General features: G+C 39.6%; 1 long non-coding RNA gene across 1 annotated transcript; it reads left to right on the forward strand.

Moving 5' to 3' along the window:
- The first annotated feature begins 4,413 nt into the window (after window positions 1-4,413).
- Window positions 4,414-8,205, forward strand: LOC138988284 (uncharacterized). Its single transcript, XR_011464600.1, has 3 exons — window positions 4,414-4,808; window positions 5,620-5,713; window positions 8,032-8,205. It is a non-coding gene; the product is annotated as an uncharacterized lncRNA (long non-coding RNA).
- Window positions 8,206-14,473: the final 6,268 nt, after the last annotated feature.

The raw sequence follows: 14,473 nt of genomic DNA on the forward strand, positions 1-14,473 counted from the left end.
GAAGCCTGCACCACCCAGCTCCAGTGAAGACATCCGAGATGACACCCAAGACACAGAGAGGGAGGGAAATACCCTGACTTCCCCCACGCTTTACCCTCCTGTCTTCCTCAGTGCCTCTGTGGCTGCTTCCAGCCTCCCTCCAGTGCCCCCATTTGGTCTAACCAAATGAAGCCAGCGGACAGGGGATACCCAGGAAACACAGTCTGCAAAATGAAATAGAACTGGGGAACCAAGACCAGGATCAGTATGTAGATGAATCAGAGGAAAAGCAGAGGGTGTAGCCTTGTTGCAGCCGTGGAGAAGGAAGAGGAACTGGCAAAGAAGCAGAGATGAACCAGCTAGGTAGGTTGGAGAGACAGTAATACAATGTTGGCCTTAATTAAAAAGTGACAGGATTACAAGGGAGAAGGAGAGGTCTGATAAATGGTGTAAAATAATGCAGAGACTTCAAAGAGTGTGTGACTGGCTAAAGAGAATTTTTCTTGATGACGTGCAGTAATTAGTGAGCCATAAGTGGCCTATAAACAGTTAAATTTTATTTCCTGAATTGTGGTTTGAAAATTCTCAGAAGCTTGCAAAACAGTCACAGGGGATTCATCATTAAAAAATGGTATTGACATCTATTTTGGCTTCTAGGGGGCTTCCCTGGTGGCTCAGATGGTAACTCATCTGCCTGCAACGCGGGAGACCCGGGTTTGATCCCTGGGTCGGGAAGATCCCATGGAGAAGGAAATGGCAACCCACTCCAGAACTCTTGCCTGGAAAATTCCATGGATGGAGGAGCTTGGTAGGCTACAGTCCATGAGGTCGCAAAGAGTTGGACATGACTGAACGACTTCACTTTGGCTTCTGGTATGTTTAAAAAGTTACCTGTTTGGTAAGTTTATAAAAGATTTTTCTTTTTGGTCACACTGTACAGCACATGAAGGATCTTAGTTCTCCAACCAGGGATCAGACTTGTACCCTTGAATTGGGAGCACAGAGTCTTAACCACTGGAACCACCAGAGAAGTCCCTATAGAAGATTTTTGAATGTAACAATAGTGGTGGCTTAGTCGCTAAGTCATGTCCGACTCTTGCAACCCCATGGACTGTAGCCCAGCAGGCTCCTCTGTCCATGCAATTTCCAGGACAAGAATACTGGAGTGAGTTGCCATTTCCTTCTCCAGGCAATTTTCCCCACCTAGGAATCGAACCCATGTCTCCTGCTTTGCAGGTGGATTCTTTACTATTGAGCCACCAGGGAAGATTTAATGTGTTATATCTCCCTTAGAAAAACAATACAGAGATGCATAAAAATTGTTAGTGACCTCTAATTTCTGTTTTAAACATACTTAAATGATGATGTGATTATTTTTTCTTTCAGAACTGAACCTTTGAGAGTTTGATGGAGTATATGGAGTGGCCAGGCATACCAATCATTGGATATAAGATAATTACACTTGTGATTTGGCCAAGTTTAGCCATTATGTTGATTTTGATTGTTATAAGGCTAAAATTTAAAAAAAAATTCTTTGTACCTTTTAAATTTAATTTATATCCATGATCAAACTTTCTGTAGACAAAAAAACAAAATGAATATGAAGTTAAATATGATTTAACTAAGAGTATAGAAATAATAGTAATTCTCTAATTTGCCTCAAGACATACTGTACAAAATTCTGATTTCGCTAATTTCAACATTTTTTACACAGTACATCAAAATCTCTTTAGTACTTCTGAAGCCTTGGTAAAAAGAAAAAAGCAGAGTGACAAACATGTCTAACTTAGCTTTTTTATTTATTACAAAAATGATAATTCATATCTGTAATGTGACATTTGGAAAAAAGTGTTGCCTTAGATAATTTTATCTTGTTATTTAAAAACAAAATGTAAATTCTACAGGGCTTCCCTGATGGTTCTGCGATGAAGTATCCACCTGTAACGCCAAAGCCGCAGGAGATGCAAGTTGGATCCTTAGGTCAGGAAGATCCCCTGGAGAAAGTTGGGGCAGCCAGCTCCGATATTCCTGCCTGCAGAATCCCACAGACAGAGGAGCCTGGAGGGCTACAGTCCATGAGGCTGCAGAGTCACACACAACTGAAGTGACTTAGCATGCACGCACAAATGCTACATGATACCATTCATATAAAATTGTTAAAAAGTCAAATCTAAACTACAATGACAGAAATCACATCAATGGTTTCCTAGGAGCAGCGGTGGGGACAGATAACAGCAAAAGAGCATGAGTGAATTTCGGGGGATGATGGAAATATCTGTATCTTGATTGTGGAGTTAGTTACATTGTTAAATTCAATAAACTATACATTTACAAAGGGTGTATTATATTGAATATATATTAGATTACAAGATAGTAAATTTAAAAATATATAAACTTCATAAAAATAGCTCAGTTTATTTTTTTAAATGTTCAATTAGATAATTTCAAGTATCAGATCACAAAAGCAGATTTTTGTCTATGAGGGCTAGGACAGAGGTGAGGCAAATGAGACACCCAGGGCACAAAGTTGAAGGCGGTGTTCACCATCAGATTTCCAAAAGGGTCAGCCCTGCCCTTGTATGTCTCTAGATTATGCTTCCTTAAATCTCATGCCTTGAGTGCATCACCCTTTTTGAAGACATGATAGAAGATACATTTTTATTCCATCTTTTAATATGCATTTGGTACCAAAACCTAATGTTATAAAATATGTTACAATTAAATTTTATTTATTGTCAAATAAATTAAACAACAACACAGCAGTGTGACTTGCTGTGTTTCTTGAATGTGAGGATTGCTATCTTTCACTTCTGGAAAACTCTCAGCCACAATCTCTTGAATATTGCACTCCCTGTCCCCCCACCTGCCACTTCTCCTTCTGAAACACTGAAAGGGTATGTGTTAGAAATTAACCTAATTTTCATGTCCTGTTGTCTTGAGTTCATATTATTCATCCCTCTGTCTCTTTGTCCTACATTCTGGATAAAATCTTGAGTTCTCTCTTTAGTTGTTTCTAACGTGTGTCTTATCCTGTCCTTTTGAGTTTCTAATTTCCAAGATCATTATTTTTATTTTTTTCTTCAAGTTCTATTTATTTATCAAATTTGCCTGTAATTTTGACACTCTCTTTGTGCGTGCATGCTAAGTTACTTGAGTCATGTCTGACACTTTGCAACCCTATGAATTTTAGCCTGCCAGGCTTCTCTGTCCATGGGATTCTCCAGACAAGAATACTGGAGTGGACTGCCCTCCTCCAGAGGATCCTCCCAACCCAGGAATCAAACCCATGTCTCTTACGTCTCCTGCCTTGGCAGGCGAGTTCTTTACCCTTACTGCCACCTGGGAAGCCCTTGACAGCCTCTAGTATCTCTTCAAAAATTTAAAGGGACATACCTTACATTTTAAACATTGATAATAAATATCACCAAGATGGATAGAATTCAGTTTTGCTCATTGATACGTCAACGAGCCCAGGCACCAAGGACAGTCTGACACAAAGTATGAGATTGATAAATATGTTTGTAAATTAATTATTTGCAATCTTTGCAAGTCAGATTCTGTTTTTTTGCTGTTTTTGTTGATGACAACAACCTTGGGTGTTTGCAATTTTTTCCCCCTTAACTGAGCTCATGTTTCTTGGAAATATTTTGGGAAAAACTTTGTGCCCTGGATCTAAGGTGCTTTCCTTTGGAAAGTTTCTATATTTGATCTTCCCAAATGCTTCCAAGGCACTAACAATCATGGGTCGCTTTAAAGTCTCCGCTTAGGCTTTTCATGTAGGTAGAGTGCATGAGCCCCAAACCTACTTGAAGACTAGCTATGATAAAGAATTCTCATGGAAGAACTTCTACGTTCTTCACATAAGACCAAGGCAAGACTTTTACTATTTTGCCTGAAGGTAGAAATGGAGGCTTAAGAAAATTAAGGTAATATAGCTGAAAAGAGGAAAGAGTTATGAGGAGTACGTAGATTTAAATGGCTTTGAAGCCCACGCTTTTTTTTCTAATACCGAACATCTTTATATGGCTTTAACTGTGTTGATATATGAACCTGACTTGACCCAACTCTCCAGTGGGTAAACAGAGTAGAGCTTGCAGGGAGCCAGTTAAGTCCAGCCACTAGAGTGGAGTCAGAAACAGCACCGAGTGGGAAGTCTTCTTAAAGTTTCTCGTTCTTGGTGGCTAACGCCTCTGTGAATTCACCACAAAGGGTCTGGAGGTAGCCTGGGGCCGTTATTGGTTAGCAGAGCAGGCAGTCAGATAGGAAGGTGGACATAGATCAAGGAGAACAGGACAACACAAACCTCTCTGTTCCTCTCTGACTGAAGCAACCACTATCTTCTGAGTATAATGCCTGCTGATTTACTCAATCTCCCAAATCTCATGCAAACATCTCCATGGTGGCACTAACGCAGGACTACACAGGGAAGAAGACTCTGGGAAATGTGGTTATCTAAACAGACACAGTTTACAACCACCAAAGGCAGGGAAAAGCTTGGCAACCTACATACTGATCACATCTTTCTCCATCTCTGAGCAGAGAATTGTGGTGCTTAGATTCTTCATGTGTGACCACCGTTGCCTTACCTTCTTATCACAAAACTTTTCACCCTGAAAGTGAGTGTGGGAAGTTGTATATACAATGCATCTAGTGTTAAACATATATTTATTTTTGGGGGGTGTTGGTTTACACAGTAGTTTTTGATCCATAATTCCTGTGATGTTTTTAGGATGCTGTTTAAAAATCTTTAGTCCCTGAAGCAATGGATTGCTATGAATTTTGGAGCAGAGATACAGTAATGAATGCTTGCCACTGACAGGCACCTTTGGGTAAGACTATATAAACATGTGGCCAACTGATTTATTGAGAGAGAAATATGACCTTAAAAGTTAATGTGATCCCCCACTCCTGTTAGGTGGGCCAAGGTCATTTGAAACCCTGCAAACTCTCTGAAGAATAGGATCCTTAACCAGCCCACCCTTTGCTTTTGAAAAAGGCTCTCAGAAAGATGTGATTTTAATTCAAGGTCTGCAGAATTTCTTTCAAAGAATACATGTTAATGTGACTAGAGTCCACTTCAGTCAGAACAGACTCATTTTTTCATATGGGATTAAGAGGCCTCTGTGTCTCCTTTTCCTCCAGAGCATAAGAACAACATAGTCTGAGGTGTACCATCTACTAATTTTCGGCACTTCTGGGCAAGATTTACTATTTTCAATAGTAATGATAATAATTGCCATTATATTACTTAATAATAAAATTGCTTTTACAATTGTTTTATTGTTACTATTATCATTCCCCTAGCTCCTTTTCTTCCTGATGCTCTTAAGTGTTTTACTGTTTGCAAAGCTCTTCACATTTTCCCATTTCCTATTCACAATTAGGGGAACCTTTGACTATTTCTGCTTTACAGACAAGGAAATGGAAGCTCAGAGGCATTAAGAGATCTGCCTGGGTTTCACCATCAAAGTCAGAGCTGTGTTCAAGGGATTGTTCTGTTCTTTCATTTTTATCATTTTTTCCCAATTTTTAATAAAGCTGATTATTATTTCTGATGTTTGGTCACTTAAAATGTGAGCTTCTTTCCAGTAGGAATTATGGAAATGCTACCAATTTACTTAACATTACCTGTTTAAACAGGGAACATGTGACAGTGACTTCCTGGACAAATTGATGAATTTGTGCCATTTGTTCATCCTCCCTCAGAAGCCTGGTTTCAGGATCAATCTTTGAGGTAAATTGCATATTCTCAGGAAACTGATTAAACACGGGAACATTTTGACTTCTTAAAATGTCCAGCCCACAGAGATGGGTAGGGGATATTTCCCTTTGCCTACATGAAGCAGAATAAAAAATGATTCGTCATGCACTGATAATTGCAGTACAAAAGAAATGTGACTATTTTTAAAGCGCTATTTTCTCACTAAGACCCAAAGCTTCCCAACCTCTTATAAAAATCCATTCACCTGATATTAAAAGCTCCATTCCCTGCATCAAGCCTCAGTCTCTGACCTGAAACATAATGGCAAGTTCCCAGCAAATGATGCAGCCGCTGCCACAGTCGAAGCCTTTGTTGTTTGCATTTATCCTCACACACAGACATCTCTGAAAAGAGAGGCAGGTGCTGTTTGATAAAAAACTGGTCCCCACAGTCAATGTGAACAGCAGTCAGAGCGCATTTACATTTTCTTATTTTCAGAAGGAAATGTTAGATGAGTTTGGAATCTTGCAATATCCTTCTGTAGTTTAATGCCCACCTCCCTCCATCATCGACCAATTTCAGTATTTTAAAGATGTGTTACTTATAAATTCACATAAGTAGTTCAGAGGCAGGCATCCCAGTAGATGACAAAACAATGACAGAGAAAAAGAATCATTGTATATTTTGACGAAAGCCTTGGATTTAGAATTAAAGACTCTGCTTACATATTCCCGTTTCTTATTATTGAGAAAGATTCTTTGGAGTTGCTCTTTGCAGACACAGCAAATTCACTGACAGGATTAAAAAAATTTTGGAGCTGGATTTTAGATGAAAGTGTCGCTGTCTGCATATCAATGCCAGCTACAAATCAGCACAAACAATTGTTCCGTCATTAGCAAAAGCCTGTGAACAGGAGCAGTCCTAATATTAAGCCTTCTGGCACTCTCATTGGATTTGTTTGACTTGATTGCATCCCGTTACATTTACAATCTGTTTTGTGTTATCGGCACATAGACTGACAGACTTTTAAATTCACATTTAGAAAATTTGAGAGCAGTTTTCCAAAAACAAACACTCCCCGAAAGAGTAATATATCAGCAGCATTGACTTACGCTGCCAATAAATAATATTTAGCCACCGGAAACAGATAGTCTGATCCAACTAAAGAGGAATCCTGCAAGATGAGAGACCTAGATTCTGCTAAGGGTTTACTTGGTTTTTCTTTGTGCCTGTGGAGTTAGTTTTCTATACTACAGTTCTTTTGAATAACTGGCCATTGTGTGTGCTCCTGCCTTTACTAGTATAAATAAAGTAGATAAGAATTTATATTTTCCAGGGTTTTGGTTCTCTGAGATGGAGGATGCTGTGGAAACTCAAAGACCTACTAAAATCATGAGTTCCAAGTGTTGTTATCATTTGGCCCAGACAGACGAGGAGATAGTTGCATGCAAAGGAAAAATAAGAATGAGTAGCAATGAGTATTTAATGAGTATTTCTCCTGCTCTGGCCAGGTGCTAAATGCTTTACACTTGCTCTTTCTTTTCATTCTCACAATAACACTATTAGTATAGTATTAGTGTGAAACACTCAAGGAAACTGTGGTTAGAAGTTTTCAGCAGATGGTTCAAGGTCACACAGCTTAATGCCACATGCAGGATTCAAACTAAGGCTCGTCTGTCTCTAAGCCTGTGCTCCACGATGCAAACGCAGAAAGCCACTGTCAAAGCCTTATTTTCTGAAGTGACTCTTTCATGATCTGTTCCCCAGCCCCCAGGTGCTCTCTCCTTTCACGTTCCCCATCCTCTCTCCATGCAGTGGGGAAACCCTCGGGGTGAGTTTCTGGGATGAGGGCTTGCTGTTGATTCCCATGGCACACATCTATCTTTTAGCCAAGGGAAAAACCTAGTTAAACAACTTTGGATTCTTAACAAATAGAAGAGTTTTAACACTCTTGAGAGAGTCCTTCCATGTTGATGTGGGTTCCACAGAATAAAGAGGAGAATGTGTTTTCCTCTCTAATATTCTAATCTGTTATATCAAAATAACTGGAGAATTAGAAGAAAAATTAACTGTGTTGTTTGAGATTTCCTATTTGGCTCAGCATACAGAAATGAAGTAGCTGTAATATTTAGGCCTTGTTCTGGGTGGCAGGGATGAGATGAATTAGACATGACAACTGTCCTCAAGGAGGTTAAATTTAAGTGAGAGCAATAGATCTATGAACAACTGTTAGGTTGATACAAAACTAATTTCAGTTTTGCACTGTTGAAATTTGCTGTTTGTTATTGGAATACATTCTTAAATGTGACTATGCTATAATGCATATTTCTCACTTTATGATTTTTGCTAAGGACTGCAAGGAGATTCAACCAGTCCATTCTGAAGGAGATCAGCCCTGGGTATTCTTTGGAAGGAATGATGCTAAAGCTGAAACTCCAGTACTTTGGCCACCTCATGCGAAGAGTTGACTCATTGGAAAAGACTCTGATGCTGGGAGGGATTGGGGGCAGGAGGAGAAGGGGACGACAGAGGATGAGATGGCTGGATGGCATCACTGACTCGATGGACGTGAGTCTGAGTGAACTCCGGGAGTTGGTGATGGACAGGGAGGCCTGGCGTGCTGCGATTCATGGGGTCGCAAAGAGTCGGACACGACTGAGCGACTGAACTGAACTGAACTGAATGACTTATTACTTGCTGTGTATTTTATACTTACTGTAGATTATGGAAATGATGTTAGACAAAAAGCAAATTCGAGTGATTCAATTCGTATTCAAGTTCAAAATAGGTTGTATAGGAGTGGAGAAAACTTGAACATCAACAATGCATTTGGCCCAGGAACTGCTAATGAAAGTACAGTGTAGTGGTGGTTCAAGAAATTCTGCAAGGGAGTCTTGGAGATGAGGAGTGTAGTGGCCAGCAATCAGAAGGTGACAACGACTGATTGAGAGCAATTATCAAAGCTGATCCTCTTATAACTCTATGAGAAGTTGCCAGAGAACTCAGAGTTGACCATTCAATGGTTTGTTTGGCATTTGAAGCACTTTGGAAAGTGGAAAAAGCTCGATAAGTGGGTGCCTCGTGAGCTGATGCAAATCGAAATAATTGTCATTTTGAAGTGTTGTCGTCTCTTATTCTCCACAACAATGAATCATTTCTCAATTGGATTGTGACACGTGATGAACAGTGGATTTTATACAACAGCTGGTGATGACCATCTCAGTGGTTGGACCAAGAAGAAGCTCCAAAGCACTTTCCAAAGCCAAACTTGCACCACAAAAAGGTCATGGTCACTGTTTGGTCATCCGCTGCCTGTCCGATCCACTGCAGACAGTGAAACCATTATATCTGAGAAGTACACTCAGCAAATCAATGAGACGCACTGAAAACGACAATGCCCGAAACTGGTATTGGTCAGCAGAATGGGTCCAGTTCTTCTCCATGACAGTGCCTGTCTGTACATCATACAACCAGTGCTTCAAAAGTGGAACAATTCGGGCTACAAAAATGTTGCCTCATCTGCCATATTCATCTGACTTCTCACCAACTGACTACCACTTCTTCAAGGAACTGGACAGCTTTCTGCAGGCAAAATACTTCCACAGCCAGCAGGAGGTAGAAGAGTTTCCAAGAGTTCACGGAATGCTGAAGCACAGATTTTTTTTTTTTTGCTACAGGAATAAACAAACATTTCTCATTTGCAAAAATGTATTGATGGTAATGGTTCCCATTCTGAGAAGGAAATGGCAACCCACTCCAGTGTTCTTGCCTGGAGAATCCCAGGGATGGGGGAGCCTGGTGGGCTGCCGTCTATGGGGTCGCACAGAGTCGGACACGACTGAAGTGACTTAGCAGCAGCAGCAGCATGATGATTTAAAATTCATGGTCCAAAACTGCAAATACATTTGCACCAAACTACTAACTACTTTAATGTGGTATTAACTGAGGTAGGGATAAAAATTATTACAGAGTTCATTATATTAAAATATAGCCAAAAGTCTTTGTATATTGAAAAGAAAATCATTTAAGCTAAAATATTTTTATAACTCTTACATAAGTCTCCCTTTATAGATGAAAATTTTAAAAAGTGAAATATACAAGGATCTAGAGTCAATGATTAATCATTTTGATAATTAACTGAGTTACTATGAACTAGTGACTTAACCTCTATAAACCTCAATTTTCATATAAGATATGGATAATAATTCCTACCCCAGAGTGCTGTTGTAAGGATGAAGTCAGAAGACATTCATCAAGGGTGTAAAGTAATGCCTGGCATCAACCAGCACACAGTAATTGTTTGCCTTGTTCTACCTCTTGCCACAAGCCCTATTTTTCCTCTTTCTGCTTAAACAATAGGGGAGATGCATTTTAGTTAGTAATAATGGTTGTAAAACAGAATACATTTTGAGGTCGTGTCTGTAAGAGATAAGTGCATCCTGTTTTTTTCCTTGTGCTAAATATAAAGTGCTTAACATTGACTTTGATGATAAATAAGGGTTGTTGTAAATGCAGAGAGAGGCAGCCTCCATGGCTACCTATTTACGCATGGAATTAAGGGCACTGTATTTCTCTGAAGGACACGCAAGGGCTCTGCCTATTATTCCCCTGTTTTTTCTGCACTGAACATATAACTTAACATTATTAAAGAACTATTGTCGTTAAAGTACCTTCTCAGCATGGACTCTGAACTAGGCCTTTCCATCTACACCTACCTTTAGTTCTTCTGACAACTTTGTGAGCAGAAGATGCAGAAGTGGGGGAGCTATAAAGTTAGAAATCCTCTGATCCAGGATGACAAACTTTCTATTTTTACAGAGATAAACCTCATGGTGCCCTGAAAGCTCTCCCCCCTTCTGCCCCCTCTCCCTTTATCATTCACAGGAGTGTTTCCTAATAAACATCCTACAAGTTTAAATCCTATCTTGATGTCTGCTTCTGGGTTGGCCTGCACTGATATAGTTGATACTAAAAATGTTCTGATAAATCAGGTGGTAAGATGGGTTTGGGGACTGGCTCACTTAATGCCCAGCAAGCAAGGAAGGCCCCATCCTGAAAGGAATGTAGGATGCGGACATTCCCTGGCACAGAAGGCAGCCCTATAGCTGGAGATTTCACCAGTGGGGATGTGCAGACACATCACAATGGAGAACACCCCTCTGGGTGTGATGAAATAGGGATTTGAGGATGTGGGAATGGGGCATGCAAGGACAGCAGAGTTAACTGGTTATAACTATCCTATGCTGATGCCCTGCAGTGGGATATGAGAAACTGAGGGCTGTTCACAAACAAATACTAAGAGTGAGTGTCGGAGAGGCTCTTTGGTACCTTATGATGATGAAGAGCCTCTTATCTCCTCCAGTAGAACAGTGAACAGCCAAGAGCAGACTCAGAACTTGATAGAGTCTGAAAGCTGAAGAGATATTTTGATGCTCGGCCAGAGCAGGTCTCTGTAGGCCCTGATTTGGAAAACCTGGGATCTTGAAACATGGGATGGAAACATCTGGAAAAATGACCCCCAGAGGATTTGGGCTCTGTAGACTGGCCTGAGTGTTCAGAGTTTACAGAGATAGTCTACTCTTCTATAATAAGAGTTGGCGATCCCTGAGTGTGGGTGATGAAATTTCAGGGACCTGCCACTTCAGTGAAGTTTATAGATACCCAGTGATGAGTGATATGGTGGAATATGCTCTCCTATATAAAAGTCAAATTGCTGCATTTTGCATCCCCATCACAAGCAGGGAGACACTGCTCCCAGTGGGGTTCTTCTCAGTTCTAGAGGCAGTGCTTTCTAAACTGGAAATGCTACTGTAGCCCATACACTGGTTACACAGAAGGCTGTCAGTTTTGAAGGGCACCAGAGAAGGAAAGGACTCTGCAACAGGACTAGTCTGCAGTGGGGGTCCAAGACCTCAGGCTGTGTGATCCATCGGAGTCGACAGAGGTGTCAGTGGTGGGAAAAGATGTTGTTTGGAGCTTCTAGCGATATCTAGTGGCAGATACTCAAGGCAGGTCTTTGGGAGTCTGGAGAAAGGCCATGCCATTTGCAGTGGAGAATCACATACTTCTTGAAAAACAGCTTCTGAAGTGGTATTGGGTTCAGGTAAAGATGGAACTTCTGCCCAGAGGACCCCAGTTGAGCTGCCCATTGTGAGCTAATTTCTGTTGGACTGGCCAAGTCATGAATGTGGATGGGCCCAGCAACAGTCTGTTTTTAGATAGAAAGGTATGTCCAGAAATGGCACAGGCAATGACAGAGAACACAGGTAGCTGCATGGGTAGGTGGCCCAGAACCTCATGTCACTCAACACAGTCAAACCAGTGATTTCCCCTTAGTTTGTACCTGTGCCCGTGGGTGGGGGGAATACCATGCATTCATCTAAAGGAGACTGAAAATACATGTGCTTGGTTTATAGACAAATTGGCCAAGTATGTGAAAATGGAAAGTGACTGTATTATATTTAGTATAGCTACAATATATGGATAAAAATTTGACTGTAAAAGTAGATTTTTTTAAAACTGAAATATTTGTCAAAATTAAATACATACATTTTTTTCTCTTTAGCAGCTTTTTTTTCCTGAAAAGATTTTTTAAAAATCAGAAAACTTATAAATTATTTGGGATACAGTTTATGTTCTCATACTTTCTCTGACCACCTAATTTAGGATAATAAGGTTTTTAGTCTTTTACTTATACATTTCCATCTGCCCAGCAACTGGAGTCCATCTGGAATAATGTATTTTCATCAAATTGTATGGCTAACTCAGACCAGAATTATTCATCTGAAGAGAAAATTGTTGTTATTTCATAGGTTTCACACATGAGCAAATTGATCTATAGCTGTGAAATGAATAATAGCATTATTTGACTACACAGTTAAATGAAAGTCTTGGAAATTATATAGTTGAATATTTTGCATTATTATTGCTATTTTCTCTGGATTTCTCTTTGGGTGTACCTTTACACTTAGAAATTTTCTTCACTTTTCATCTTTCTATTAAACAACAAAAAGAACTGTTTTGTTAGTCCAAGGTGGGTGAGCAGCTCTGGAATGCACTGTGGATGGGGCTAGAACTATGACAAGGATATCACCTCTTCAGGCAGATTCATGAGTCGAAAATCAATGCAGGACCTTCACAATTAAGATTGATTACATCCTTAAATGGAATCATTTCACAATGTGGGATTGAGGATAACTGGATAATTCTAGGTTGCAGATTTATTTCCTCATGCACAGAAGCAGAAAACAAGCTCAGTATCGAAGTGACTTGGGCTGGCCTTGGCGTCTTTCAAGCATTGTATCAATGCTGTGATCTCTGGAGTCATTTTGTTTGTGCCTCAGTTTCCTTATCTGTGAGATAAGTGGGTTAGAGTAATTTATTTTCTTTTCTTTAACTTTTTAAAAATTTTTTATTGTTGATTTACAATGTTAGTTTCAAGTGTACAGCATAGTGATTCGAGTGATTCAGTTATACACATACCTGTGTTCATTCTTTTTCAGATTATTTTCCCATTTAGGTTATTATAGAATTTGAGTAGAGCTCCCTGTGCTTTACAGTAGGTCCTTGCCAGCTATCCATTTTATATATAGCTCAGTAGTGAGTATATGTCAATCCCAAGCTCTTAGTTTATTCCTCCTTTCCCCCACATTTCCCCCTTAGATTTATTTTCTTCCAGCTTTAATTTTAAATTTCTAGAAACCAGGTTTTTGAATACAATTAAGGCTGGCTGAAATGAACATCCAACTGCCCCAAAAGTGCTTCAATCTAAAACAGTCTTTTAAATAGTATTTGAAGGTTAAATGGATTAATACATGTATTGGGTTTTAATCTTGTAATGAACAAGCACTTTTGTACCAAGTCCTCATTATGAATTCTTTATTCTCCCTCCAACAAGATGACATTAAAATGCCCCATTGTGTTCTTCTAAATTCTTTTCAGGCAGAGGTAGACCTTGAGATATATTGATCATGCCTTAAATAAGAGTTAATTATCTGAATAGATGGCACATGATATCATTTATATAGCATATTTATATAGAAATTCTCAGAAAATAGATAAACAAGATTTAGCACAGGAGTGGTTCATTCTCTGTCCTTCCCTTACTCTATCGCCAACAGTTGTCCTGCCTGAAAATTTATCCGTATCCTTCTAAAGTCCATTTACAGTTTTGAAAGTTATAAAGTAATAACTCCATAAGCATTCTACGTATCAGTGAAGTAGTAATTCTGACATTTGTCTGAAGATTGCCTCATTCATTCATTTTAATATTTGCCTGTGTTCCTCATATCTACTGATTTGAAGATACCTTTTATTCTTTATATTTTATTCTTTATACTTCCCTGGTGGCTCAGACGGCAAAGTGTCTGTTTACAATGCCGGAGACCCAGGTTCGATCCCTGGGGAGGGAAGATCCTCTGGAGAAGGAAATGGCAATCTACTCCAATACTACTGCCTGGAAAATCCCATGGACAGAGGAGCCTGGTAGGCTACAGTCCATGGGGTCGCAAAGAGTCGGACACGACTGAGCGACCTCACTTTATTCTTTATCCTGGTGGTAAAATCCTTCATTTTGAGAATTCACCAGAGGAGAATAATATCAAAGGAGGACCGATGCATTGCAACTTTGAAGAATTACAAGAGAAATCTTGTTGCAAAGGCTCGTAAGCAAAAAAGGAATATGCTATGACCTCCACAATCCTGTTTCAGAGTGAGAACTAATAGATATTTGCAAATAAATGAAGGGATTAAATTAGAACAGCAACTTTTTTTTTTTCCCTTTCAGTTCAATGC

The sequence above is a fragment of the Bos mutus genome, chromosome 6 (genome assembly GCF_027580195.1).
Source record: "Bos mutus isolate GX-2022 chromosome 6, NWIPB_WYAK_1.1, whole genome shotgun sequence".
NCBI classification, from domain to species: Eukaryota; Metazoa; Chordata; class Mammalia; order Artiodactyla; family Bovidae; genus Bos; species Bos mutus.